The sequence below is a fragment of the Homarus americanus genome, unplaced genomic scaffold (assembly GCF_018991925.1).
Source record: "Homarus americanus isolate GMGI-L3 unplaced genomic scaffold, GMGI_Hamer_2.0 scaffold46197, whole genome shotgun sequence".
Lineage (NCBI taxonomy): Eukaryota > Metazoa > Arthropoda > Malacostraca > Decapoda > Nephropidae > Homarus > Homarus americanus.
Window position 1 is genome coordinate 338975 of NW_024723050.1, and position 18085 is coordinate 357059.

Below are 18085 nucleotides of genomic sequence, written 5' to 3' on the forward strand. Positions count from 1 at the left end.
CGGTTTGATTATAGTGGTTTAATTTAGACCGGTTTATAGTGTTGTGGTTTATATAGAAGCAGTTTATAGTGTTATACAGCTCTTGTAGGGACACACACACACACACACACACACACACACACACACTTCTCCCCTCTAATCACACCGAGTTGGATTCGCCAGTCAGGAGTCTAATCTTTTGACACTCTGAATAGCTAATCAGTGTTCAGATCCTTTGAAACTTGCCTATTATTATTTTTGTGTGTGTGTGTGTACGTGCGCTGTCATGTTGATGAGAGAGGGTGTTAATTGTCTTTGCTTAATTTTTTCTATTCATATTATTCCATTTCCATTTAGTTCCTAATTCGTTCATAGAGTATTTATATATTTATGGTGTTATTCTTTCTTCCTTCATTCTTCTTATCCCTTTCTCTTCCCCTCTTTCATTTTATCCTCTGTTTTATTATTCTCCTTTATGTCTCCCCCCCTTGTTAATCATCGTTTTCTCGCTTATTCTCTTTCATCTGTTCCCTCTTCTTTCTTCTCCTTTATATCCTCCTCCTCTCTTATTCCTCCTGTCTTTAACTCTTCTCAACGCTAATCTCTTCCCTTCTTTCTCTTCTCTCTCTTCTTCCACTTTTATCTGCTTTCTTTCATTTTTCTCCTTTATTACTCTCTCTCTCTCTCTCTCTCTCTCTCTCTCTCTCTCTCTCTCTTTCCTCCTCCACGTCCCTCATGTCTATTTTTATTCCCCTCGTTTAGCTTCACTTCTTCCTTAGTATCTCCCTCTTTATCCTTCCCTCTTCCCTCTTCTTATTCTCTCCTCATCGTTATTATCCGCTATTAGCTCTCTCTCTCTCTCTCTCTCTCTCTCTCTCTCTCTCTCGTATACTTATTGTAATTTCTCTCTGTTTTTCTTTTTCTTTTATCTCATCCTCTCTAAAATTTGCTTCTTTTATTCATTCCTCCATCACACGCTACCTCATCCACTTGCTTTATTCATATATATGTCTATTCCTTTCTACCTGCATCCATCTTTTCTATCTACTTTATATTACCCTCCTTCACGTTTTCATTACTTCCTTACTCTATTCATTTAATGCATCCACTCTCTTTCGTCAATTTCTTCTTCTTCTTCTTCTTCTAACAAAACCTAACCTAACTTAACCTAACCTAACCTAACTTAACCTAACCTAACCTAACCTAACTTAACCTAACCTAACCAAACTTATCAAAACCTAATATAATCTAGCTTAATAAAAATAATATGTTTACGACTCAAGATGAAACTGCTAAAACAGAGAGTGTGTGTCAAAATTCCTGCACATATTTCATCTCTCTCTCTTTTTTTGCGAGACATGAGGTGTCAGCATCGCTCTAGAGACGTTTTGTTAATAGCGAGACTCCACTGTTTCTTCTTGCACTCACCGGGAAAATAATCTCGGGTGTATATAATTTTTTAATTAGAGGTGGGTGGGGGTGGGGGTGTGGGGAAAGGGGTGGGGAGGTTGTGGCTGTGGGGGTTGGAGTGTTGAGGGAGGTGGAGGAGGAGAGGTGGGGGGGTGTTTGTGAGCTTCAGGGTTGTTCTGGATTTAATAACCTCGAGTTACACGGACACTGACGCTACTCTACCTGAGGACTGAGGTGTCGTATTCGTAGTCTTCTTCCCATACAACCAAACTCCCTCACTATACAACCAATCTCTCACCACCACCATACAACCAACCCCTCACCATACAACCAACCCCTCACTATACAACCAACCCCTCACTATACAACTAAACTCTACTCAGCACCCTACAAGGTATGTTTGAGAATTTACCTGAGAATGGCTCCTTTCCTCCCAGGTATGTCTTGAGAATCTTGGAAGACAATTAGAGAGCGAACAAGGCCCCATGACGTGAGTTTCATGTTCGTAATTACGGCCCTAAGACCTTGTGTTGGGTGAAGGGAATTGAACGTGGGAGATGTGAATGAGGAAGGTGATAGGATGAATGTAGGAGATGTGAATGAAAAGCTGAATGAGGAAGGTGATAGGATGAATGTGGAAGAAATAAATGAAAAGCGTATAGGATGAACGTGAGAGGTGTGAATGAGAATGTAAGATAGTGAACGTGAATGGAGTGAAAGACGAGCGTAACATAAAGGCGTAAATGAAGAACAGAAAAAAATAAACGTGTGAATAAAGAACGTAATCAGATGAACCAAAAAAAACACGAAATAAGAATGAGAGGTAGAATGATTTATTATGACACGGGATGAATATTGAAGAGGTCACGTTCACCTGCCGATAATAAAATGACCAAAACAAATAGAGTGAGTGAGAATGTTAATGAAATAAGTATAGCTTGAAAGAATGTTTATCTGTCTGTGAATGTGAATCTTAGAATGCTAGTTGTAGTTTGTAGGTTAGGTTAAAGGTGGATGGAGTGACTTAATGTACATGGCATCACGGTACATGTAAAAAGACATATCCCATTAACGTAAACAGAGTCATAGATCATCTGTAAATACATATTATATACACAGAATGAAAACAGAATAAGGAGAAGAATGATGAATTATATGTCTAGTAAGTATGAATGAATAGAAGTCAGTTTTAAATGTCATATAAATGTCTTCCCTAAACAGATTTCTCCTCCTTCTCCCCCTGGCGCTGTGTATATGACAGACAGACAGACAGACAGATGCAAGAAATAGACAGCAGTGACAACATTATCCGGTAAGAACATTTTATTTCAGGTAGACACACACACACACACACACACACACACACACACACACACACACACACACAGCCATGTCCTCTCTCTACTTGCATGAAGGATAATTTAAAAAAAATAATGATTTGACGAGCGTAATGATGCGAAATTAATCAGAGTTGGACTGGAGGTTCATTTCAACACACAAGCCTGTCAGGTCAGAGAAAGAATTCATGTCGTCAAAAGGGTCAGGGTCTCATATAAGTGGTGTGTACATAGTGACCAGAACGAGCTAAAACTTGAGACGTTGAAGGAGGAAGGAAAGTTTGGTGTTAGAGTTGGAGAAAAGAGTTGGAGGAGAAATTGAAGAGATTAATTTGTTTACGACTATAAGATGGCATAAGGTAGAGAGTGGAAGGTGTGTGTGGGTGTGTGTGTGTGTGTGTGTGTGTGTGTGTGTGTGTGTGTGTGTGTGTGTGTGTGTGTGTGTGTGTGTGTGTGTGTGTGTGTGGTGTGTGTGTGTGTGTGTGTGTGTGTGTGGGTGTGTGTGTGTGTGTGTGGTAATAATAATAATATTAATAATTAACGGTTTATTGAAAGAGCTTGGCAGCCAGAAGGCTGAAAATATACAGTTACATATTTGGGGAATAGGTTTCGAATTACAAATAATATACAAGTACATAAGTGATATAAATAAGATATATAATAACTAGATGGGGAAAAGCTCAAACTACAGTGCATTTCAACATAGTGACAGTGCAAGAAGTAGTATTTACTGGGAGTGAATACACTGGTTTATTACAAGTTATTGATAATTTTTACAATGGTTGGGACTGGGCTGTTGTTATAGCGATCAGTTCGTGCACGTATGGGCTGGATGCGGTTGTGGTGTCGAACAGCAATTCTCGGGCTAAGGGATCTCTGGGTGGTAGTAGGGCCGGTGTCGAGGATGGTGTAGAAGCTTCTTACCAAATTTGCAGATGAGGTCGTGGTGATGGTCAGTGAGAGTCGAGAGGGTCAGTGTGTTGAGCGCTTCTTGATATGTGGAGTAGGAAGGGGAGAGAATAATCTTGCATGCCCTCTTTTGCACTTTTTTCTAGGTGTTTACGTTGTGTGGCATTTAGGGAGGAAGACCAGGTGGGGGAGGCGTAGGTGAGCTTGGGAAGTATGAATGTTGAGTAAACACTGAGGAGCTCAGGTGCAGGAACTACGAGGGACTTGAGTCGGCAGAGGAGGTGGAGACGGAAACTGGAGGACTTGACAACTTCACTGACGTGTGGTTTCCAATTTAGTTTGTTGTCTATGGTGACGCCGAGGAGCTTCGTGGAATCTACAACCTGGAGTGTGTTCGGACCTAAAGTAATGGAAGGAGGTGGGACAATGTCGGAAGAGAGGTTGATGTGCATAACCATGGTCTTGGTATGGTTGTTGGTGGCCCAGTTTTGGAGACTGTTCAATAAATCCTGAAGGGCGGTATAGTCGGGAGCAGAATTGTTGACGCTGATCCCAATGGTGGAGTCGTCGACATATTTCCAGCGAGCAGGGGTATCTCTTAGGGCATCATTGATGAGCATAAGGAAGCAGAGTGGTCCCATCTTGGTGCCTTGGGGGACGCCACAGGTGAGTGACTGAAAGGTGGAGACAGCCCCTCAGAAGCGTACAGCTTGGCGTCGGTCACTGAGGAAGTCTGTAAGCCATGGTATAAGACTTCTCCAGCCAGGTCAATAGCTTTGTTGGTGATTATATTGTGGTCGACTAGGTCCAAATGCTGGTAAGAATCAATGAAGGCGACAGCTACAGACGTTTTTCGTTTCTCGAGATGGCGGTATATGTAATCGAGAAAGCTGACAAGACAGTGAGTGGTGGAGGAAGTTTTCATATTGCCAAATTGCTGAGGGTCTACGACTCCTGCAATATCAGCATAAGCCCAGTGTTGATATATATTTGATATGGACTCTAATTTTATTGCAGTTGCTGCCTGTTGTGTGCGTCATAATGCTAAGTGATTGATACTGAACACACACACACACACACAGTGTGGTGTGTGTGGTGTGTGTGGTGTGTGTGGTGTGTGTGTGTGTGTGTGTGTGTGTGTGTGTGTGTGTGTGTGTGTGTGGTGTGTGTGGTGTGTGTGGTGTGTGTGGTGTGTGTGTGTGTGTGTGTGTGTGTGTGTGTGTGTGTGTGTGTGTGTTCAATATCAATCACTTAGCATTATGACGCACACAACAGGCAACATAACAACAATAAAATTAGAGTCCATATCAGAAATATATATCAACACAGGCCACACAGGTGTTGAAGTTATCACACACACACACACACACACACACACACTTGCTTCCCTATGACTCCACATCACCATCAGCCATCCTCCTTCCCTGTCTCAGTATACCCTGTTAGCTGGGATGGACAGTTTCAATTCTCATCCGATTTTCACAAAGGCGAGAGCAGACGAGGCTGACAAGTTGTACTGGGCAAAAGGTTTGGTCACTTCCTTCATTTATTCAGATCAGGTTTCGTGAACTTTGAAGGGACTGGGAACTACAACCTGTAGGGAATTGATTAAAATATATCTACCATGTCTATCGCTGATATGAAATAATGTTATACTGAAGTGCGGAGCGAGAAGTGAGGAGTGAGGAGTGAGGAGTGAGAAGTGAAGAGTGAGAAGTGAGGAGTGAGGGGTAAGGAGTAAGAAGTGAGGAGGACAAATGAAGAGTGAGAAGTGCGGAGTGAGAAGTGAGGAGTAAGGAGTGAAAAGTGAGGAGTGAGAAGAGAGGAGTGAGGAGTGAGAAATAAGGAGTAAGGAGTGAGAAGTGAGAAGAATGAGGAGTGAGAAATGAGAAGTGAGGAGTGAGAAGAGAAGAGTGAGGAGTGAGAAATGATGAAATAGAAGAGAAAAGTGAGGAGTGATAACTGAGGAGTGAGAAATGAGAAGATATGAGTGAGAAAGTGTTGAAAGAGAAGAGAGAAATGAGGAGTGATAACTGAGAAGTGAGAAGAGAGAGTCTAAACAAATTATTCAGCCCCGGACTGACTCTGGGCCGTGGTGAGTCAGAGCTGTAACCAATATCTTCAGCTTTACATTTTTGCTTGTCAGTATATTGTCAGTAACGTAGATATAGTCAGGTTAGTTATAGTGAATGTCGACCCACTGGAGGATTCAGAACTGGCACATGTGTCACTGGAGAAAATTTCGTTTGGTTTTAGTTTTTAGGTTTATTTTTTCTATTTCATTTCATCCGAGAAAAAAATATGAGCGAGTTTAGTTTTGTAATAAGAATAAAGAAGTAATTAAAAAAGTGCCAATTCTTTACTTTGTTCTTATTCAAATATATATATTTTTTTCTATCTACGGAGTGTTAATAATATCAACCTGATCACGTATTTACTGCAAGATAAATGATATGGTTCAAATGCAGGTTAATAGTTTATTGTATCTATACAAACTTGAGATGGCCAAATTTCATATCATCATCATCATCAACCATCATTATTATTATTATTATTATTATTATTATTATTATTATTAAAAGTGGATATTTAATACAGAAAGTATGTGTGTATTGACTAAAAAAATTATAATAAGGATAAGAAAGGTTAGGAGCTAAATTGGTTATCAAAATTAAAAATGTAACACAATAATATTTTATATAGTTTGCATTTACTGATATTCCCTGACTACCTCAGGCTACTTCACCTTGTGTTGCCTCACTCACTCACTCCTGAGTCCATTACCTACGTCGATCTGATACTGCAGTTGTTCCAAATAATTTAATGGTGAATGTGCAACATAAACTAATATTGTGTCCTCCTGGGACTATTATTTTACATTCAACATCAACACCGGTGGTTTTGTCCTCTGTAGTTTCGTCCTCTGTAACCTAACTTTGATGCCAACACAGTTGTCATATTGTTCACATTCGACTTTGTACGTGAGGACGCTGGTAAAACTCCTCTCCCTCGCTCTACTGCTGCCACCACCACCAGACCCTTGTGATACCTTACACCAAACAAAGTGAGGGGGACCTGATGAAATTCCTGCAGTTGTGCCGACACATTGCGTCCCACAACTGGGTTTTATTCACCCTGGAGTAAAAAAAATTACTATCTGTCTGATATATCCTTCATCTAGGGACCACCAAAGGAGGATGACATGACAAGCCCCTCTACTGTACCTACTGCTGCATCCACCAGCCAGGATATCCAGGGTTACAGAGAGCATTGTCACCTGTCGCGTCTCTCACGAGTCTTATTTTATATTCATCTGTAAGGTTTTCATCAGATCAGGGCAGCCAGTTTTCAAATCATTATGCGAGATATATATATATATATATATATATATATATATATATATATATATATATATATATATATATATATATATATATATATATATATATATATATATAGTTGCCCTTTATTAGCAGTGTGGCCTTTGATCAGGTGAGGCGCCGTGAACTTGTAGCCAAAGCTGCTTGTGGTGGAAGAGTTTTCACTGGTTGCTTAATCTACGTGTTAATGAGGAACCTTCAGATAACCTTTGATGCCCTCCAAGGTTCTGTCATCCTATATAACTGTTGCCCGTTAACGACCTCCTCTCACTCACATTCATCATTAACCAAATCTTATCCTTCGTGACCCAAATCTTCCCTCCTCTATCACGCCAACATTTGTCTGCTTCCTTTCAGTCACTCACCATTCACTAAACACTCACTTCGACATCATTTTGACTCAGGACTCCATCAACAGACTCACCTCGTCCTGCAAAACAAAGACCAGCTTCTTACCTCTTTAAGTACTTGGCTGTCAACTCAATCTTAATCAGAATACACACATTAAGGTTTCTTTGGGCCTCTCACTGGGGATCTCACCCCTCACACAAACATCACCCTGACTACCATCAGGAGGTTAGTCTCTCTCTCTCTCTCTCTCTCTCTCTCTCTCTCTCTCTCTCTCTCTCTCTCTCTCTCTCTCTCTCTCTCATAACTGCTGGGTGGAGAAGGTGGAGCCAGTAACGAGGCGAGTCCCGTATCCACTAGACCACTGTTCCTCCGGCGATAACACTCGTTAATTAATAAGACCCAGGTATCGAATAGGAGTTAATTACACAAATGGTTAATGCCTTTAGTCCTCATTATGAAGGTAATACGACCCCAAGGTGTACCGAGTGCTTTGTTATGATTGAGATGATAATGATGAGTAGGATGATGAGGAGGATGAGATGGATGATTTAGGAAGGTGAGAATGATGAATTAGGATGATGATAGGGATTCCTTGCTTCCTTCCTTCCTTCCTTCTTTCCTTTGTGGTGGTCAACGTCATACACTATCCTCTGCCAGCTCCACAATCCCTTCACCTTCACTATTCTTCACTATTCTTCACTATCCTCCACCACTGTTTCTATCCCCATTGTTTTTCGTCTATCTCTCTCTCCTTCCTCTTCTTCTCCCCCCTCCCCCCCCTTTGTCTTCCACTTTTCTTCGGTCCTCCTCCTTCTCTTCCATCTTCGAATCATCTTCTCCTTCCCTCCTCCTCCCTCTTCCAATCCTCCCGCTCTCTTCTCCCGTCTACCACTCTTCCTCTTCCATCCACCTCCATCTTCCTCTCCCTACTAACCTTCCACCATCTTTCTTTCGTCTAATAATTACATCTTCATCTTTATTTCCTCTCTCTCATCTCCGTCGACATATTTTCTTGTCTTTTCTCTTTATTCTTTTTCGGTCTTATTTCTTCCTTTGGTGTATCTCTGTGTGTCTCTCCGTGTGTCTGTCTCTCCTTATCTCTCTCTGTCTTTGTCTCTCTCATCATCTCAAACCTTCTCCCCTCTCCTCCTCCTCCTCCTGCCATTTATCACTGTCTTTCACGCCCCATTACTTATCCCCCGTACGGCTGACCAATCATATCAAAGAATCAATAACACTCCTCCTCCTCCTCGAGACCAGCCTCCTCCACTTATAATATTTCTTTTATGGGTAATTTCAGAGCGGCAACCAATTGGAATCATTCACGTGACAGTTTTCGATTATTTGGGGGAATTAAGAGAGAGAGAGAGAGAGAGAGAGAGAGAGATATTTATTCAACCTGCTTACTTATACTCTTGTTTTTACTAGTTTATGTTTACTTATTCATCTGTTTACCGATACATCTTGTTTACTTGCTTATCTGTTTACTTATTCTACTGTTTTATTATCCGTATGTAGTGAAAAGACTTCCGCATAGACTGTGAATATATCTCGACCTGTGGGTGTGTGTGTGTGTGTGTGTACGTGTGTGTGTGGGTGTGTGTGGGTGGGTGTGTACGTGTGTGTGTGTGTGGGTGTGTGTACGTGTGTGTGTGTGTACGTGTGTGTGTGTGTACGTGTGTGTGTGTGTGTGTATCTTAATATTTGAACTAATTTCAATGTTTTTTCCCAGGTCGGGTCACAACACCTCTCATACCACCGAAGCAGTGACGTCAAATCGTGGATCAGTGACGTCATCAGGAGGTCCAGTGACGTCAGGAACAGCCGGTTATAACGTTAAAAATAGCTAGAAAAGGATGACAGAACAGTTACTCCTTGAGCACCTGGAGCACTGACGTCATCAACTGTTGGACTAACGATGTCATCAAATGTTATACAGTGATGTCAGTAACAAGTGACAGTGACGTTAACTGGTATTAGGATCAGTTGAACGACGACGTAATCAATAGGTGGACAGATGACGTCATCAAAACTGAGCCAACGTTATTAATAACCTGTGACGTCATCGATAACTGGACCATTTACGTTATCAACAGCTGCACCCATGAGGTCAGCACCACCCCTATATTGAGGACGTCAGCTCACAACCAAACCCTCATCAACCACAATAAGCCAGTGAAATAAGAAGCAGCAGCTGAGCCAATCACGTCTTCAGCAAGTAAATCCGTGACGTCATCGGCAACTGAATCCATGACGTCATCAGCAACGTAGCCAATGACACCAAGAGGAAGTAATTCAATGACGTCATCAACCAGGTGATTTTATTCCCGTATCATAAAAAGTCAATTTCAGGCAGTAGACGAGCGAACGTTCGTCTGGCGTACTTCATGTATGCCACAAAGGAGTGAAGAAGAACGACAGACGATGTTGACTGCCCGGACTGGCTTTAGGTCGCTTACTTTAAATAATTATGTTAAAAATTGATTGGCAGGTTGACGTGAGGCAGGCGGCAGGTAAGAGCTATATTAACACACTAATGCAGGGTAAATTATTTTAGGCCTAGCATCTAATAATACTTGCGTGTGCCTAGGAGACAGACAGACAGGTGGACAGACAGACAGGCAGACAGACAGGCATGCAGACAGACAGACAGACAGACAGACAGACAGACAGGTGGACAAACAGACAGACAGACAGACAGACAGACAGACAGACAGAGACAGAAAGACAGACAGACATACTGCACAGATAGACAAGCAGACAGACAGACAGACAGACAGACAGACACGTGGACAAAAGACAGGTGGACAGACAGACAGACAGAAGACAGACTGACAGACAGGTGTGGACAAACAGACAGACAGGTGGGCGAACAGACAGACAGACAGACAGACAGACAGACAGACAGACACGTGGACAGACAGGTGGACAGACAGACAGACAGACAGACCGACAGACAGGTGGACAAACAGACAGACAGGTGGGCGAACAGACAGAAAGTCAGGCAAACGTACAAAAAGCCAAAAGAGAGAGAGAGAGAGAGAGAGAGAGAGAGATACTACTGGCTCTCTCTCTCTCTCTCTCTCTCTCTCTCTCTCTCTCCCCATCAAAATCCTTAACTCATTAATATAACATGACAAGAATAATTACATTTTAATCTTAGGCGAAAATTTTCCCTTTTCATTTTTTGGTGAAGAGGAAATTGTCGTAATTACCTACCTGTCTCAGCCTAATTAACAGACTTCATTGTCATTTGCCATTTTTTTAATAAGTTCATTATATAATATTTTACGTTATAAAGATTCGTTATGAGTTATAGTGAAGGAATTCGTGTTTGATTCACTATGTATACTCGACCTTAACTAATTCACTATGTATATTTGACCTCATTAATGTATTATATATCCTTGACTCTAATTAATTCACTATGTATACTTGACCTCACTAATGTATTATATATTCTTAACCTTAACTAATTCACTATGTATACTTGACCTCACTAATGTATTATATATTCTTAACCTTAACTAATTCACTAAGTATACTTGACCTCACTAATGTATTATATATTCTTAACCTTAACTAATTCACTATGTATACTTGACCTCACTAATGTATTATATATTCTTAACCTTAACTAATTCACTAAGTATACTTGACCTCACTAATGTATTATCTTAACCTAAACTAATTCACTATGTATACTTGACCTCACTAATGTATTATATATTCTTAACCTTAACTAATTCACTATGTATACTTGACCTCACTAATGTATTATCTTAACCTTAACTAATTCACTATGTATACTTGACCTCACTAATGTATTATATATTCTTAACCTTAACTAATTCACTATGTATACTTGACCTCACTAATGTATTATCTTAACCTTAACTAATTCACTATGTATACTTGACCTCGTTCATCCATTTGGCTTTCTAAGGAATTTCGACCTACTGTGTTCATATACCTACCATGTCAAGCCTCCAAACACTGGAAAAATAATCCCAGATTTTTCCCATTTCATTTTCAACATTCATACGTAAACATTGGGTCATATCTCCCTCACATAGCCTCTCCTCTCCTTCGTCACTTAACCTTCATCAGATGTTTCTTATTCCATTATCATCTCTACTATTTATATTTTAATCTTTGTCAGTGTTTTCAAAGACATTATATTTTCCTCTGTAATTCCTATACTCGTTCTCGCTGTCTCTTGTGTATATACGAGAGACGACAACAGCTTCTCTGGGATCGTCTGACACCTGGCCGCTTCCTCAGGTAAACAAACCCTCTCTCTCACGTTCATTCCAGTTCTCCTTCTTCCAGGTCTTCAGTCACTACACTCCCCATTCCTCTGTATCTCCTTGTTTACCGTTTCTTGTGTGTTTTATTTCCGCTTTTATCAGTTTCATGTGTGTTTTTTTATCGCTTCTACTATACATTTATCGGAAGTTTTGTCAGTTTTTATATCTATTTATGATGTGTTTATTATCGTCTGTTTTTATAATTAACCCCTTTTGTGTAACTTTCTTTCCTTCATTGTACTTAATATTTTTACTCCCCCAGCAGGTGATGTGGAAGAGTGGCTCCCCAGCAGGTGGTGTGGAGGAATGACTCCCCCAGCAGGTGGTGTGGAGGAATGACTTCCCCAGCCGGTGGTGTGGAAGGAATGACTACCCCAGCAGGTGGTGTGGAGGGTGACGCCCCAGCAGGTGGTGTGGAGGAGTGACGCCCCAGCAGGTGGTGTGGAGGAGTGACGCCCCAGCAGGTGGTGTCGAGGAGTGACTCCCAGCAGGTGATGTGGATGAGTGGCTCCCAGCAGGTGGTGTGGAGGAATGACTACCCCAGCAGGTGGTGTGGAGGTGCTCCCCAGCAGGTGGTGTGGAGGAGTGACTCCCCAGCAGGTGGTGTGGATGAGTGACTCCCCAGCAGGTGATGGATGGTCCCAGCAGGTGGTGTGGAGGGCTCCCCAGCAGGTGGTGAGGAGTGACGCCCCCAGCAGGTGGTGTGGAGGTGACGCCCCAGCAGGTGGTGTGGAGGAGTGACTCCCCAGCAGGTGATATGGATGAGTGGCTCCCCAGCAGGTGGTGTGGATGAATGGCTCCCCAGCAGGTAGTGTGGAGGAGTGACTCCCAGCAGGTGGTGTGGAGGAGGCTCCCCAGCAGGTGGTGTGGGTGAGTGACTCCCCAGCAGGTGATGTGGATGAGTGGCTCCCCAGCAGGTGGTGTGGAGGGTGACGCCCCCAGCAGGTGGTGTGTGGAGGTGACTCCCAGCAGGTGATGTGGATGAGTGGCCCCAGCAGGTGGTGTGGGGGTGACCTCAGCAGGTGGTGTGAAGGAGTGACTCCCAGCAGGTGGCGTGGAGGAGTGACTCCCCAGCAGGTGGTGTGAAGGAATGACGCCCCCAGCAGGTGGTGTGGAGTGACGCCCCAGCAGGTGGTGTGGAGGACGCCCCAGCAGTTGGTGTGAAGGTGACGCCCCCAGCAGGTGGTGTGGAGGAGTGACGCCCCCATCAGATTGTGTGGAGGAGTGACGCCCCAGCAGGTGGTGTGGAGGTGTGACGCCCCCCCAGCAGGTGGTGTGGAGGGAAGCTCCCCAGCAGGTGGTGTGACTGAGTGACGCCCCTAGCAGGTGGTGTGAAGGAGTGACTCCCAGCAGGTGGTGTGGAGGAGTGACGCCCCCAGCAGATGGTGTGGAGGGTGACGCCCCAGCAGGTGTGGAGGAGTAGCCCCAGCAGATGGTGTGGAGGAATGACTCCCAGCAAGTGTGTGGAGGAGTGACGCCCCCAGCAGGTGGTGTGAAGAGTGCCCCAGCAGGTGGTGTGGAGGAATGACTCCCAGCAGGTGGTGTGGAGGTGACGCCCCAGCAGATGGTGTGGAGGAGTGATGCCCCAGCAGGTGGTGTGGAGGACTCCCAGTGGTGTGGAGGAGTGACCCCAGCAGATGGTGTAGTTACGCCCCCAGCAGGTGGTGTGGAGGAATGAATCCCCAGCAGGTGGTGTGGAGGTGCCCCCAGCAGATGGTGTGGAGGAGTGATGCCCCAGCAGGTGGTGTGGAGGAGTGACGCCCCAGCAGGTGGTGTGTAGTGACGCCCCCAGCAGGTGGTGTGTAGTGACGCCCCCAGCAGGTGGTGTGTAGTGACGCCCCCAGCAGGTGGTGTGTAGTGACGCCCCCAGCAGGTGGTGTGAAGTGGCGCCCCCAGCAGGTGGCTCCTCATGGTCCCTCAGTCATATGGTTAGTTCTACATATAATTATCTTTATCATAAAAGTCTGTGTTTTTTAATAAAGAAATATATAATTTATAAAAAATAAAAAAAATAAATTAAAAACAAACAAAGTAAAATAAATAAATAAAAAGTGAAATATAAATGGAAATAAACAGTTTATATACTGAGAGTACAGGTCATCAAGGGTGATTTAATACTCGGTCATAAATAACGGTGATTTACAGTTCACACCTCCTCGTTTATTAACACGGAGCTCAAGTTTTTCAATAACACACACACACACACACACACACACACACACACACACACACACACACACACACACATTTCACAAGAATCTCATTTCACACTACGGACTTTTTACCTATTGTCTGGGGTGTGTTTGAAACAGTGAGTCGGTGTTGGATATTCACGTGCACCTGTTGTATCTCACCTGATCAACTTATTATTGTGTATTTCTACCAATATAATCTATCCTTGTGTTGTACGTACGGCTTAAAGTGTGAGAGGTACTCGACAAGGACTTAGAATATGTCCCTAAGTCCTATTCCCCCCAAGGTGAACATGATAGAGGTCAGGTGAACATGATAGATGTCAGGTGAACATGATAGAGGTCAAGTGAACATGATAGAGGTTAAGTTATGATAGAGGCCTGGTCACCATGATAGAGGTCAGATGAACATGATAGAGGCCATGTGAACATGATAGAGGCCAGGTGAACATGATAGAGGCCAGGTGAACATGATAGAGGCCAAGTGGTACTAAAAATCCCCAGAACACTGATTTAAGCTTTTTATAAACTTTCACTTTAACAACTTCTAACAATAGAACTTTGAAAACCTATGATAAAAATCTTGGTAAGGTGAAGAAGGTGGTTGTGGTTTTGAGTGAGGGGACGAAATGGTGAGAAGTAAACCCAAGTAATGAGAGAGAGATGTTTGTATTTAATAGTGTAACAAATATTTCTGTCAGGGAGTGAATCCGTTTATCCGCAACGAGGCTAAGCATTATTATACAGGATACAGGTAGTGTGGGGCTTTGTCTATGAGAGAATTCAGGACACCTTTTGGTTGAGATGACGAGGCTGGTGCTGACTGTACTATAATACCCAACAGGCGGTTTGACCCTTAAATTAGTCAAGTAAAATTTAATAAACTTTCACCTCCAAAAAAGTAAAAAAAAATATTATTCAAGACTATTAGGGGTGAACTACAGTACACTGACCTGCGCCAAAATTAGAAGACATGATTTTGACCACATGTCTTTAGTGGAAAATTTAACGTTGATCATAATGCAATCCAGGTGGTGACTTTATTGTACCTGATGAATATAAGGTTTATTCACCATGTGTTCACTCGTTAAGGTGAACAAATTAGTTAGAAATAAACCTCAGTAAGCAGCGAAGTAATGAAGATTAAGTATTTATTACAATATTAAGTGGAAAACACATATTTCCTTTATCAGCGTCAATCATTTCATCAGTGACCATAATAAACTGGTGATAAATGATGTAAACAATACATAACCATCAAGAGACTAAATATACTACTCGTATAAGAGGCAGAACTATCAATTACTTAAGTATTCCTGTGAACTATTTCATTTTAAACCCGAGTTGATGATTAAATTGAGTGAGTTTAGTGACGCGATTGACAATTCTGAGTAAACGAATTTGAATTTAACTTAAAGAATTTAATTCAGTTGCAACAAAGTTTTTCCAAGAAACTATTCTTACAGCCTCTGGGAAGTGAACTGTGAGGAGAGGTTATTAAATATCTGACTCACCAGAGAATTTAATTAACAAAAAGATAGAAACTATACATGAAACTATGCCAATGAAAGAGACTGTATCAGACAGTCAGAAAACCGATCAGATATTTATGACAGGAGGAAACCACACCATTCTTGTCAGATAAGTTGAGAACAAATTATTTCAAGTGTGCTTTAAATACCTTTCTACGCAAATTTCACGCCTGTTTATCCTCATAACCTTCTCGTACACGTGTGACTGTCGGTCCTGGAATGTGTTTAACCCCGTGTTTCAGGCTGAGTCCTCCATCAAAGGTGTGTGCGTGTGTGAGAGAGATCCCCACAATAATACCATGAATAAACTAAACCAGGAGTGGATATCATGCCTGTGGTTTAATCATGATAATCTTCCTCAGAACAGAATTTTTGGTCAACACCATACTTAAAAGAGACAACACCAGCGCCTCAGTTTAACCAAGGGAACAAAAATGTTTAGTCACCCAGTTCAAAACATCACAAAACACTAACAACATCCGCTAGCTAAATGATGAAATGTAATTAGCACGGAGAGGGTAATTCGAGTCTGATTAGCATATTTGATCTTATTGAGGGAAATTACTATCACGATGAGTTAGGTTTTGGTGGTGACTGATATTGCTCTTGGGGTTAATGTTTGGATACCCTGGGTGTGTGTGGTATAATGCTTAAGAAGAAAGAAAGAAAGAAAGAAAGAAAGAAAGAAAGAAAGAAAGAAAGAAAGAAAAAGATAAGGGGAGGGAAATAGAAGAAATAAACAAGGACAGAGAAAATATAAATAAATAAATCGATAAAGAGAAAAACAGAAATAAAAAGACAGAATAACAGAGAGAGAATAAGGTTAGATTAGGTTAACATGGTTTAGGTATCCTTCAAGTGGCCAATGTTTTGATGTGGTAGCGTTATCCTCTACCATATAAAGTGGTTAAGATATCATTATCCTCTACCTTAAAACATTATATTGCCGTTTACTTTCCGTAGTTATATTTCCCTTCACAGAAAAACATGAAAATACAGAAAAAAAGTATAAAACTCAGTGCATTTTTTTGTTTTGCATGTTATTGAGCACATTAATGAGTCAATGTAAATGCCAACGCTGTGATAGTGTAAATAACTTTGTAAATACATGAACATAATTATCGTCTTCTGTTGGTTAATATGAATTACTGAGACTTAAGTATATTTCTGAATGATATGAAAAATTAATGAATTTTTTTTTCTTTTCAAGTGGTAATAATTTTTGGTGAAATATTGATTTTTTTCCTTTCTCTATATCGTAATGTCAGCCGTCAATAGCCCGTCAGCCGTCAATAGCCCGTCAGCCGTCAATAGCCCATCAGCCGTCAATAGCCCGTCAGCCGTCAATAGCCCGTCAGCCGTCAGCAGCATATCAGCAGCCAATGTTCTCAAGATCAATAAACGACCAAGCCAATTAATGGAATGAATGAACAGTGTACAGTAGGGACTTGCTATCTACCCTGTGTGTGTGTGTGTGTGTGTGTGTGTGTGTGTGTGTGTGTGTGTGTGTGTGTGAATCTTTGAGTGTTTTTGTGTGCGTGCATATTTGTATAGGTCCTAAGTGTGTTTGTGTGAGCGCTTTTGTGTAAAATATTCTAGTCCCTATTTTCTCTTTAATTCCTGTCGACGTTTTCTTTCATCTCTTCTCTTCCCTCCTCTCATTTAAGCTTCTCTTTTATCCACCTCAACACAGGCATGAGAGAGAGAGAGACAGGGGGGAGATAATGGACACATAATTAGATTTCCAGCTTGACATTGATCTTCGTTTGAACTATTAACCATAGCAATTATCTCCTTCAAACTACATAAAAAATATTAACTATCTGTAATGACCTGTTTGACATTTCAGTTTGTTGAGGATTATTTGACCTCTGAGGGGACGAGCCCGGCATATGTCTTCAGCGAGAGTCACCCAACAAAACTGTGACAGGAATAACACACACACACACACACACACACACACACACACACACACACACACAATTACCAATAAAGTTATATTTTTAATCATTTATTTTCTTATCCTTGAAAAATCATATATATTTAGGATGATTTTATGGATAGAAATTGTGACACTGAAGTATTATATAAATTATGAAATTCTAAACTAAATATTACATTCAAATATAGAATTTTAGTTAGCATATTACACAAAAACGATAATAAAGCAAAGATGTTACACAAATTGTGAAACTTTAGTTAAAATATTACAGAAATTTTGAAACTTAGCTGAAATATTACTGAAATTTTGAAACTTTAGCAGAAATATTAAACAAATTATAAGACCTTAGCTGAAATATTACACAAATTATGAAACTTTAGCTGAAATATTACTGAAATTTTGAAACTTTGGCTGAAATATTACACAAATTACGAAACTATATTATGACGAAAATAACGAACCTATAATATCCTTTTCAGCCGGTATGTTCAAAATGGCGCTTTCTGATTAGCTAATATACCTCCCTGCTGGACACCGGAAGCTCATTAATTACCTTTGATTATCACATTATGAGTTGCTGAAATTCCTTTGCCGCGACTACCTCTATCAGAGTCGGTGCCTGTCAGTCACAGCCAATCACCGTCAATTTTCCTTGATTACCGCAACATTATTAGCGACAAGACCTCCTTCCAACAAGCCCCTCTTACCCTGATAGTACGCGAGCCACGGCCAATCAACAGCCA

General features: G+C 41.5%; 1 long non-coding RNA gene across 4 annotated transcripts in view; it reads left to right on the forward strand.

Annotated features, from left to right (window-relative positions):
• Positions 1-17383, forward strand: part of LOC121863224 — a 72276-nt gene extending 54893 nt beyond the window's left edge. For all 4 annotated transcript variants that reach the window (XR_006088360.1, XR_006088361.1, XR_006088358.1 and 1 more), the window contains 4 exons: positions 9099-9681; positions 11939-12140; positions 13446-13604; positions 17250-17383. This is a non-coding gene — a long non-coding RNA (uncharacterized LOC121863224). The remainder of the gene's footprint in view (positions 1-9098; positions 9682-11938; positions 12141-13445; positions 13605-17249) is intronic.
• Positions 17384-18085: the final 702 nt, after the last annotated feature.